The sequence below is a fragment of the Syngnathus floridae genome, chromosome 1 (genome assembly GCF_059516105.1).
Source record: "Syngnathus floridae isolate MCC-2025c chromosome 1, RoL_Sflo_1.0, whole genome shotgun sequence".
Taxonomy (NCBI): Eukaryota; Metazoa; Chordata; class Actinopteri; order Syngnathiformes; family Syngnathidae; genus Syngnathus; species Syngnathus floridae.
Window position 1 is genome coordinate 5,995,030 of NC_142413.1, and position 12,417 is coordinate 6,007,446.

General features: G+C 47.5%; 1 protein-coding gene across 3 annotated transcripts in view; it reads right to left on the reverse strand.

Moving 5' to 3' along the window:
• The window catches only part of htr2cl1 (5-hydroxytryptamine (serotonin) receptor 2C, G protein-coupled-like 1), an 18,006-nt gene extending 7,392 nt beyond the window's left edge, over positions 1-10,614 (reverse strand). Inside the window, exons 1-2 of one of the 3 annotated variants that reach the window (XM_088372207.1) lie at positions 9,785-10,028; positions 9,611-9,682 (exon numbers count right to left, since the gene is read on the reverse strand). The gene's annotated coding sequence lies outside the window, so the exon portion shown is untranslated. Of the gene's footprint in view, positions 1-9,610; positions 10,029-10,191 lie in introns of those variants that run through there. The other 2 variants (XM_088372215.1, XM_088372201.1) reach the window with 2 other exon arrangements.
• Between the last annotated feature and the right edge of the window lie 1,803 nt (positions 10,615-12,417).

Below are 12,417 nucleotides of genomic sequence, written 5' to 3' on the forward strand. Positions count from 1 at the left end.
GAGCAAAGAAAGAAAGCAAGGGACACATCTGTTGTCAGGAAGGCTGTCAAGGTGCTCTTTGCCCTTGAGTGGGCAGCTTTGCACTCATGCTATCCATCTCTCCATCTTCTACTTGGAGGAGAACAGCCACTTTGTGCATATCAATGGTGCTCCTCCAGCCCCAAAACAATTTTGTCCTGCATGCAACGACGAGCAAACCTGGATGAACACCCTCGGAGCGCAGGGCAGATGCAAATGCACTCTAGCCGTCACACCAATTGCACAAACGTAAACGAGATGCCAGCTTTAGCGCATTTTGCAGCTGTCATCCCGAGCCAAGAAAACGTTAGCGGATAGAGCGGACCAAAACTGCTGAAGGTGACCCAGCCGGCCAACGCGATTCCGTCATCAGTCACATGGGAACTTGATGGCGATAAAGGCGTTTATGCGCCGTCTATTACTGATGATGAGAGTCATCTGGCTCGCTGCCCCACCGCCAAATGTCACACACATCAACTGCACGCCTCAGCTTTGCTAGCCAATAACAGGCAGCCCATTGGAGATCGTAACACGCATTGAATTAGAACCGTTCCTAATGTGACAATAATGCGCCCAGATTTTTCTCAGACCGAGTACGAGTACTCGCGAATACAAAGGTCCCGAAAATGTGTTTGATTTTTGTCCAACAATGTTCTCAAGCACAAAACGCAAATGTGCGTACGTCGGTGAAAGCTTTGAAAGCCAAACAAGCTGGAGAGGACAATCAATCCGAATGGAACCGACGAAGCCTCGAAGCGATCGAAGCGAGGACGAACGGGATGGGCCCAGGCGAACATAATCCGTTTGTTGTTGTCGTTTATCAAGAGCCCTGTGCTTGCTAACAGCCTTTAGCATGACGTGTATTCGCATCTGAATATACTGGGAGTCAATTTGATGCCTGCGAGTGTCATGTTTGTTTTCTATGCCAGTTTTTTTTTTTTTTAATTCTTGTCACACCACTCTGTTTGACAGTTAACGAGTGACTGAAAGCGCACAAGAGGATGTTTGACCTTCATGGTGTGGGGGGGGGGGGGGGATAAGTACATCGAAGGATGGAGGCGCAGATAGGCGGAAGAGGAGGACCCGAGGCATGAGAAGGGCTGGAAAGCTCCTCCAGACTCACCCGGAGGCCAAAGGAGGCTAATTAGCATGAGAGACACGACCTTTCCCTCCTCTTGCCTCATCTGCATGTGTGCGTGTTGTGAATCAATACGAGAGTCATCGCGTGCAGCCGTGACGTCACAGAGCGACAAGTAGCAAAAGCTGCAGTGCTCGGGCTGGAGCACATCCATGTTACAAAGCACGTTCAAGACGCCAGATGTTTTTTTTTCTCTGATCCCAGTAGTAGCGCAGGCCACCGCAACAAAACGTAAAGTTTAGACCATTCGGTGCAAAGAGAAGGATACAAATATAAACTACAATCGATTTTTATAAAACAATCAAAATTTAAATGTAAATAAATAATGGGCACTTTGCAGAGCACAGATGACGCAGAAATGCTTACACGCGCACACGAAGATTATTATCACAGAAAGACGCTAGTTTACAAAAAGGACAGTCAGTGTTGACCGTTGAGGCAAAATAACGTTTCCAACCACGTTAGTGACTTGATTTGAAAGCAACCAGGAAGTTTAATCCTGCTAGTAAACGACGACAAAAAGACACAATGGACATTTTTGATTCAAGGTATGTGCTTTTGAGCCCAAAGAAGAACTGTTGCCATGGTAAAGCAGCGGTAGACATCAAGCAACATTCTTGGCCTCATTTTTCTCACGGCAATGCCAAGTGTAAAGGGAAGCTGTGCAAAGTGGCGTCTCGTCTATGTGCAGGACGCCAATCGGCCTGGCACGCGCCTTCCGTGTCTGATTGCTATTCCTCACTCTGCTTGCTGATTGTTATTCGGCGCTCTTCACTCTTTGCTTGCTGCAGCCATTCCCAAGCCCTCCACCCGCCCGCGCCTCATTGTCTTTATCTCCCACCGACTCCATTATTTCCGCATTAAAATTCAGGATGACCCGTGTAATTGCCTCCTCGAGAGGCAGGAAAAACAGAAAACGAAAAGAAGCCACCGTGCCGCATTTGTGTGCGATTGTGCACGTCTGCGCGGCCGCAGTCACTGATAGTGTCTGTCACATGCAATCGAGCAACGGCGGCACACACTCGGAGGCAGACGACTGCGAAGGAGGACACACCGAACGGACCCCACTGGTGAGCCGATAAAAGCCAAGGTGCAGAATGGGAGGGAAAAGTGAGAATAAAGAGTGAGTGAGTGAGTGAGTGAGTGAGTGAGTGAGTGAGTGAGTGAGTGAGTGAGTGAGTGAGTGAGTGAGTGAGTGAGTGAGTGAGTGAGTGAGTGAGTGAGTGAGTGAGTGAGTGAGTGAGTGAGTGAGTGAGTGAGTGAGTGAGTGAGTGAGTGAGTGAGGAGAGGTTGTCCGCAGTGCTGCTGCAGTACAAGTCAACAAGCAACAAGAAGCACAAAGCTGCTTGAAAAGATTCCAACACATTTGCGGGGCCTTCTGCCGCATGAGACGACAAAGACTCTGGAAGCCCTGGAAACGGAATTTTTCAATGCCTTTCTCGCTCAAATGACGCACAATGAGCTTTTGTCTGCTTGATTTCAGCTTCTGACTGGGCTGGGTGTAGCGCCACCTGGTGCTTTGGCATGAACTTGACAACCTGTCAATAAGGGGTGTATTTTGGGGAATGACACGCCAGATTCTCATTCTCCTTGAGCAGAAGGAAAGAATCTTGAGGAAAAAAGGAAAATAAATTCCCATCAATTGATGTGAGTTGTGATGCCACCAATGACCACTAGACGGAAGACATAGAGCAAAATGATCAAACGAGTTCTTCGTTTCAAGGCCTGCCCTGGCAGAAAACTCACTGAAAATTATCTGCTGAGGGAACGGTCTCCAACGACGTTCAGATCAGCAGATCACAGGCAGCCTTTATCAGTACACGTCTGACTCCTGACAACCGGCGCCAACTGTTCAAACGCACGCAAAGTACAGACTCGAGACTGCTGAGGACCATAAGCCAAGCTGGTAGGTTTTTTGGTAGGTTTCCCTTTGTGCTTGATAGCACCCTCTGCTGGCTGATGTTCCATCTTGCCGTGAGAGTGATCAACGTTTGTTTGCATTATTGACAATGGCAAATGGTTCTTCGCAAACAAAAAAAAAAGGCCGGGGAAAGATGAAAGGAATACAAACAGACAAACAGCAATTACGGCGATGAGAAAATTACACCGTCACAATTATTGGACGGAGAATCATCAAAGTCGGCCTCCTCGGATTAAGAAAGCCAAAGTGAAACAAAACTGTGGTTATCATTTTGCCTGCCGCCTCAGATGTGCAAGTAGATTTCTGCATTCCCAAAACACCAAAATGTGTCTTTCTTGTTTGCCACCATTAACTCATGTACAATATCCTGAATACAAGGGGTGGGCGATTGCCGGCTCCAGGTATCGCTGTCGATACCGGCGTTATTTCACAAAATCTGTATTTACGATGTTGAGGAACTAGAAATTAAACGAAATGAAAATTGACATTAATTTCATGCAATTTTGAGGTAAATTGGTATATTAATGTCCTTTTCAAAATGAGGGGAAACTTCATTTATCAAAAGTTCTAGTGATATCAGTGCTTGGTATCGGTAACTATTCAAGGACTGAGTATCGGTATGAAAAAAAGTGCTATCGAGGCATCCTTAGCGAGTTGTCTGAACAGCGCTTTAAAAGGGAATATATTTGAATTGAATAAAATATCCCAACAAACAAGTGAGCCAGCAGTTCAGCCAACAGACGGACAGCGCTAAAGATGGCAGCCACCGGGTCGGAGTTTGCGTGTGTCCCGGCCTCCACATTGCAGGCGCTGTGTGGTGCGCACAAACATACACACAGCATGCACAATGAGGAGACCGCCACCCACCGTTTCAGAGACCAAAAGATTGTCCCTAATCAATCGGCCCGGCGGGCCCACATCAGTTCGAGTGACTCGGCGTCTTTGAAAATAGGAAGAGAGCATCAGCGCGCGCGCGCGCCGCGCCGTCCATACTAACGAGCCGAGCGGCAACACTTAAGCCTTCCTCTCCTCGCTCGGCCAATAGCGAGTCGCACGCTGTGACAGGTCGAGAGATAAATTCCGCCCAATGTCCCGCGCTGAGCGACACTCTCAGACTAATTGGAGGCCACATAAGTGGAACGTCATCACTGTCAAGGACGAGTCAGCCTGACGAGAGGAAAACTTTACACCGTGGCTGCACTGGGCAAGCGTGGCGAGGCTGAAGAATAAACCCAGAAGAATCCCACGTGAGAAATCGATCGCTTCCTTCTTGTGGAGTAGAGGAACCAGAGTAACTTGAACACGACCTCCCCCCATGGAAGAGAGAGAAAGAGAGCTGAAGCAAAATTGGAATACCGTCACATGGCAAATATCCTCAAAATGCCCCTATGGGATTTTGAGTCAAATGTGTACTTTTTTGTGGGCAGCGCCAAGGCAGACTACGACGGATGAAAACAGGTCAGGCGTAAAGAAAAGAAGTCTCAACAGCTAGTGCGGCAGGCCATTTCAGTGGGTCCAACATTGGCACAGGTCTGAATGTAAACAGCACGTTAGCGCTTAATAAAAGAATGTAGTGATTTTGTGGGATTTAAACCACAGATAATCCCACCCACTTTTGCTGCCGGACTATTTATCATCTCAGCCTGCAGCAGTGTTGTAAGGCCTTTTGTTTCCTGGATTTGTCACGTTCTGAAATGATGACTCGTTGTCATCCAAATTCATGTTTCAACTCTGAAAATGTAAAAAGCCATTTGTGCAGTAGTTTGGCTTTATTGACGTCAAAGGAGAGCTCTGATAAGGAAAAGCCACTATGACCTCCACTTAACGGAAAATTTGTTGAGAGGGGCTACCCATGCTTTTCATGTTTAGAAGCGGCACGCTGGAGAAGCTGTGAGGCTAACTCCCAAAAAAAAGGGTCAACCTGGGCGCCTTGGCACATCACTTCCTCTAATTCATTTTCAAAACACACACGCGCACACACACACACACACACACACACACACACACGCACACGCACACGCACACACACACACACACACACACACACACACACACACACGTTTCCCTGCCTTCATTTGTCATTGTTGATTCTTCTGGTCAAGTCAATAAACAGGCAGAGGGGGCTTGCTGCATATTGACGCGTCGGACGCATTCAAGGCAAAGCAGCCGGGTTGGTTGGTCAGCTAATTATTTCCAATGCTTATCTCTTTCCACTCATCAAATGCGATGCCGCTGCCGCTGCCGCTGCCGCTGCCGCCGCCGCCGCCGCCGCCTCTCTTTCCCTCCCTCCGCTCCACCCGTGCCCTCCTCCCAAGGTGAGCACTTTGGATTGCACATTCCGTCACGATCAATCAGCCCACGTCTTCGTTTATCGCTGATGTTTATTCACGGTTATGACACATTGAGGAGTTTGCTTTGAGTGTATTAAACGGCACCCTGTGTTTCGAGTGCAGCCTGCAAGAGCCAAGCGAGAGGTTGGAATGCAAAAAAATAGGGACGAGGACGCGTCAAGGTCACCCGACGGGCCAGACGGCAGGAACAGTTCGGAACAATCGTGTCAAGCGAGAATCAGAGCCCTCGTTTATTTACCGCCGCGAGCCTGCCGGCGGGAAAAGAGAGGCGAGCGCGCGGCTATTCCACATCAATAAATCTTCATTGAAGTCCCGCACGCCGAGTGTTTGCAGCGAAGCCACAAAAGCCGTGTAGCTTCTAATCACCCGAGGCGGCTCCTGCACTCGCTACAGGCTACAAATGTTTGCCATCAAGTCAAACCTCGTCTGGGAAGAAAAACCTCCCGACCCGCGTTGACTTTTCAAGCTTTTCAAGCTTTCAATTTCGTATATATCAACATCCACTTGTGGGGATTTTTGCCTTTGGCTTTGGCATTTATTGCTTTGCTTTCTTTATTTTTGCTCCATCCATTGATTTGTTCCAACGCACACAAAAAAATGAAACCACAGTAAACCTTTTTCATTCCAAAGTTCCCTTCTTCTGGAACGCTCGTGTGCAAATGCTACGCGTGCCTGAAGGGGAACAAAGGAGGACAATTTGCTGCACGACCGATAAATACAGACGACGGCCATCGCAAATCCCAGAATTGATGGTAATTACAGTAAAACATAGTAAGCCATCAAACTCCATCTGACAGATAGCAGGCGGTAGTAGGAACACGATTTATTTTTTTCCCCTTCCGGCTTCCCTTAAACGCTAGCAGCAATGAATCAAGTCACCAGAAACTTTTGTGCTTGTTGCGGGACAACAAACTGCAGAGCAAAAACTGAGCAAAACGCTCCAAACATCAACCCATCATTTTAGTTTCAATGGAGCCTTTTTCACAGCACTCGATAGAACATCACGAGGAATATAGCTCACTGTCAAAATCAAACTTTTGAGCCATCAAACTTTGATCAAATTTGGGCAGTTAGCTAATGTGACGCTAGTGAAAATTGTTTTTCCCACATATTTTTCCCCATTTGTCACACACACACACACACACACACGCACACACACGCACACACACACACACGCACACACACACACACAGAGCGAGAGAGAGAGAGAGAGAGAGAGAGAAAACAACTTTCAAAACAACTTTACTTTGCTTGCTTTGTTGTGCTAACCAACATTATTAATATCACTCATTTTTGATTTTAATTTGTTTCAAATTTAATAACAGTTTTACTCCCGCCCACCAAAAACAGCATAGATGGCATAGAATAAAATTTGATTTTCCTTTTCACCGTATTAAATAGGACATCACCTGGATTGTAGCACACAGGAGGTTGACACAAATCAATAAAAAAAAAAAAAAATGTCAGCAAAAGTGCTGCATAGAGTAACAACATTTCAATACATTTTGTTGATGAGGGTGCATTTCATTTTATATATATATATTTTTTTTTAACCATGTAAATCAATCAGGTAGTATCCAAACCATAAGGGCAGCCAGTAAAATGTCTCACATCTACTAAGCGTGCAAAAAGCAAGACCAGAGCCAAGTACACGTTTGAAAACCAGAAGCCTCAGCCGAGCAGCTCACAATTCCTTCTTTGTCAAACTTGAGAGCCAAGGTGGTCAATAATTTAGTCGCAAGGACTCCCTGAAATTGGCCTAACTGAAAGTCTGCCTCATTCCACTGCAAAAGTGCGGGAAAAGAAAGGAAAGTGACAAACGCAAGAGTGAGCCAGTGAGTGAACGGCGAGTACTCGGCGGCACGCACGCCAACTCAACTGCTCATCCTGGTGTCAATCTGTCAGGCGGCGAGGGCGGAACAGACGAATCCCCGAGGCCTTCAGAAGAGAGGAGAAAGGCGGCAGTCGCTGTGAGCGCCCAGAGAGGGAAGGCGCCCGACTGGTTCAGAGGCGAGAAGAATATCGAGCAGCAGAGCGGGAAATAAGATGGTGGGAGGCAAGCGGGAGGGGGGGCGGGGGGGGGGGTCGGGGGGTTTCCACCAGGCAATCTCGCCAATGTGATGGGAAGAAAGAAATGGCAAGGCAGCTTGGTCACACCAACGAGGAGGAAGCGCCGGATGGATCCACCGAAGCAACAACTCAAGTATTCATATAGACCGATCGTGTCCATGTGGGGAAAGGAAAAAAACAAAACAAACCAGCAGCTGACTTTCTTACACAATTGCCCAATTTCATCATGGCTCATCTTTCAAACACTCTTCCTTTCCTTTTTACCCGTCACATCATGTCAGTGAAACCGGCCGAGAACATGTCGACTAATCTGGCAAATGATCAAAGGGAGCATCGGTGCTGCGTTGGCGGTTGACACGCGTGAAAAAGTTCGACCCCACGGGACCCACGGGGGTGGGGGTAGCAATTATGCTAAGCACGTGGGCAAAAGGAGCCGTGGTGTTGCCAGCGAACTTTTGGCGGAACGGAAAACAGTCCCAGACACAAATCCACCTGTCGGATGTTTTCTCTCGATTAGACATGAATCCCGCCTTCTGCACGTCTAACCAAATATGGTCAATGCAAAGGAAGGCTAACGTGCAAATCTGCTTTTAGCATTTGATGTCAATGATATGTAGACTCTCTGCCCGCTTCAGCAATCATTGTTAGGGTTGATCCTATGCTTATGTTGGAATGTAACCTGTAATAATTAACCAAACTTGTCCTGTCTTAACAAAGTGCTAAGATCCTTTGAACTGATTGACCAGCTGCAGAGGAAGCAATCTAAGTTGTTCTGTTTACACAACATTGTAAAATACCCCCTGCTATGATTTGACCAGAGGCCAGGGGTTGACCCCCACCCTGTCCACTCTCACCTCCACCCTGCTTTCTCTCAATAAATACTCTCTTGCAAGAATCCAAAGTCAGACTTGGTTCGAACATCGAACAGCGACGAACGACCTCTCCATTTGCAAGTGTTCAAAAGGCATACTGTCTCCCGGGCGGTTCTTGCAAATAAGTCAGAGTGAGCACCACTCTTACAACCATCACTCTTAACCTGGCTCCTATACGTTCGTCCTTTGGCTATTTTTAACTTGAGCTCCTTCTTACATCATCTCATTTTACGCCGTCCCTGACTTTGACTTCTCACCCCGACGTGTGGCACCGCATTTAGATGAGTGACGAGGTAGAGCAAAAAAGAAAGCGCCATTTTTTCCCCATGCGAGACAGTCATGCACTACTTCGTGCTCCTACTACGTATATGGCAAGTCCAATATTCGACATTGAATAAGAAAAACTGAAGATATGAACTCCAATTGCGCGCTCGAGCGGCCCCTCTGGCCTTTTGTTTCGGAGCGCTTGGAAGGAAGGCTCTCTTTGAATATGGGTGAGGACAGCTAAAGGCTCATTCGTAAGATGAGAGGAGAAGGATGACGGAACACAGGAGTCATTTTGGTCTGGGAAAATCCTGAGCAAAGTCCCAGTTGTAAATCCCAGTGAGTCTTCCGAAAGTGAAGAAAGCTCCTTCTAGGGGAAAGTCCTCGAAGGCCGTACGCCGAAACCTTACACGACTTGTGGATTTTGGAATGTCCTTAATGTCAGCCCAGATGCTAATCGAACCTCTGCCGCTTAAGAGGAAGCATTTGGTACGAGCGTTCCAGAAGAACAATCCGAATAGCTAAGCAAATTCAAGATTCAACGGCACATAGTGACAACTCGAAAGCGACGGCGTGATGCAAAGCTGGCTGGTGTTTCTGGCTCAGCGTCACGAGTACAACATTCGTTGTGGTCAAGCCATTAAATGGCATCATCCAGTGTTCCGCCTTTCAGAAAAAAAATATCGGAACAATCAAATGTTTGTGATTGATGAGGTCTGTCGCAACACACACACACAGGCGGACGAAAGAAAAGCATATGTGACAGAGAGAAGGTCACACAATCAAGCCCAGTGGAGATGAGCCTGAGAAATACGAAGCGCCAACTGTTGGGGGTCGTAGGGGGGACACAATCCTCCCCAACGTTTCTTTACGCGGTGTCCAAGTGGCAAGTGAAGAGCGAGACAAAGGCAACAAGCGAGGCTCTGGCGTGCATTCAAATGAGACTTGAGGAACAATTTCAATTCCGAGGACGTACCCGAAGGAGCCTTTAAATCTCGCCGCTTCTCATTGGCTTCCTGGAGAACCGCCAGATGACTGACGTCAGAGCCTGAAATATCGACACATCGCGGCCACTATATTAGGAACACCAGCATTGCACATGCGGTTCGCACCAACACGTGCGGCTGCGTTGCCTCTTTATTTGGGACACCTGAGTAGCAGTAAGAGCGTCGCTCAGTTGAGCATCTCGACGACAGGTGTCACGAAGCCTCTTGGCGTTATTCGACTGGCACTTTTGCTGCAGACATTTGCGCGCTACAGTCCCGCCCATTCATGCTTAGAGAGCGGCAGGGACGGCCACGCCCTCCAGCTCCCCCTGCTCCCCCAGGACCCGGAAAAGCTGCACGCATTTGTTTGTTGTGTCACCCAAAATCTGCTTCCAAATGCATCCAAGACTGAGAGCGAGACCGAGATGGCGAGAGAAAAAATAGAGTGCGAGAGAGCGAGAAAGAGAGCGAGAGAAGCAGAGAGGGAGAGAGAGAAGCGGAGAGAGAGAGAGAAGCAGAGAGGAAGAGAGATGGGATGAATCCGAGCTGAATGGGGAGAGTCGCGTCTCACCTGCCAGCTCGTCTTCGTCCTCCTCCGATCGCTCCACGTCGTGGCTTTGAGGAACAGCAGCTTGTCTGGGCGCACTTGAGAGAACTTGTCACTTCCCAACAGAGGGCGAAGGCAGGGCAAGGTGCCCGCCTCGTAGTGCTCTTGGTTCGGTTCCGTCTCCGGACTCAGCTGCCTGTGCGCAAAGCAGTCCTGCAGCGAGGCTGACTTTAAAAAAAAAAAAAAAAAAATAGAAAGGAGGGAGGGGGCGGTGACAAAAGACCCTCTCGCGTGTCCAGTCCACTAGGGATGCCGCTCATTTGCTCATGCAAAGGCGTCAAGATACGCCTCGTTGAAAGTTAAAAAAGCATGAAAAGAAGGAAAGCAGCTACCTCTCGCCGTCACGTTGCAAGAAAGCCAGCGTGTGCGTGTGCTAAAAGCTCCTGTCGCGCGCGTCCCTGCGGTAAGGACGCAAGGAGAGAAGAAATCAAAAGCAGTAGGCAGATCTGATCTCACCACCGCGCGCGCGGCAGGGGGAGCAGGCTGCACTGCGTGACGAAAACACCTTTCCTCACAGCACTTGTCAAAACGTTCTTTTTTGAAAAAAAATTACATACAGCCACTCCAAGGACGGGCAAAACACGCTGAACAGGCAACGCACGCTCACTCACGCAGTACAGAAATTGACTCTGCTCAACTTCTGGGCAGACGCCCCTGTTCGACACATTCATTACACCTTACACTATTCAACAACCATTTTTAAATTCGAAAAGCGACCTAAATGATCATTCAGTGTGCTCATCTGCGTCAAGCCCCTCGAAACTCCTGTAATACAGCATTAGTGGGTCATGAGTTGTACTATGTGTTTGCATTACTCCACAAGAAGGAAATTGAATCCTGATCCCCCCCCCCCCCCCCCCCCCACACACACACACACACACACTTTAAATCTTAATCAGAGGAGCAGATGGAATACAATATGCAATGTGCGGAACAAACAGAATTAGTAGAAAGGAATCCAGAGACCAGTGCTCGGGGCTTCTTCGCACCATGATTACGGCGATAATACCTTCTGCCAACACGTTAAAGGGGATTTAACAAGATGTCGACTGTGACGCAACCCGGGGGTCTCTATTGATGGGATGCGTTAGTGTGACTCCTGCCTCGACCCTCAATCGTCTTTGCTTTTCCCGGAAAACATTGATGGTGCTTGCCGATGTTTAATTAAAACCTAAGATTTACTGGCTAACTCGCATTTAGGCAACTAGCATTGAAATTCTCTCGCGTGCACGTAAAAGCAGGATTATTGGAGGAATAAAAATCAGAGCTTCCCTTAATCCCATAATGGTTGCATGAACAATCCCATCGGTAAAACAGAGCACGCTTCATATGGGTACGCTTCACTTTTTTATTTTATTTTTTTTATTTTTTATCCAATTCATTCAGGAAAAGACAGGAGAAGAACAAAATGTGTAATTTTGGGACATTTCCTCCATGCAGTCTTGTGATTTGACTCCACTCAGACTTCTTGGAACTTGCTGTTTGAGAATTTATGAAAGATTCCACCTGATTTTGATTTGAAGCGCATGACTTGACAAGTCTTGCCCATTTACGTTTCGTTTTTGAAAGGAAAAATCCTGCAGCTCCAATGGCTCAAACTGATGCATCTGAACGACTTGCGGTACTCAAGCATCCTTGAAATGGAGCAATGTAAATCTTGATTTATTATTATGAAGAGGAAATGTCATTCAGATGACGAATTAAGCGGGTGACGAGACATTTTTCTCTAATAACATCTATCTCTTTTTGAACTTCCCGTTAAATCTTCCGAGTAGCAACGGCAGTGTTATGCTCGTTTAAAAAAAAAGATCTATGTGATCTATGACAGCATGGTTACGGCGCCACACAGGTTCTTAGAGGTAGCAGAGCTCAGAAAGGCAATGTGGGGCGAGACCACTTAAAGACAAAACAATCTTCCGACAAATTGTAAAAGAGTTAAGTTAAAGAAGGCTAAAATTATGTGCTGCCTCCTATGAGCTCCAGGTAAGAGGCGAGCGGCAGCATTTTGGACCAACGGAAGACGCGGTTTGGACCTACTGAAGACACCTGAGGGAGGACTGGTTGTCTCCAAAATAAAGTACATTACCATGGTTTGAAATAGAGCCGAGGGGCAGCAAATACAATGAAAACAGCAGGGACCCTAAAACGGAACCCTGTGGAACCTCGTTCAACAGTTGGTTAGAGTGGGAG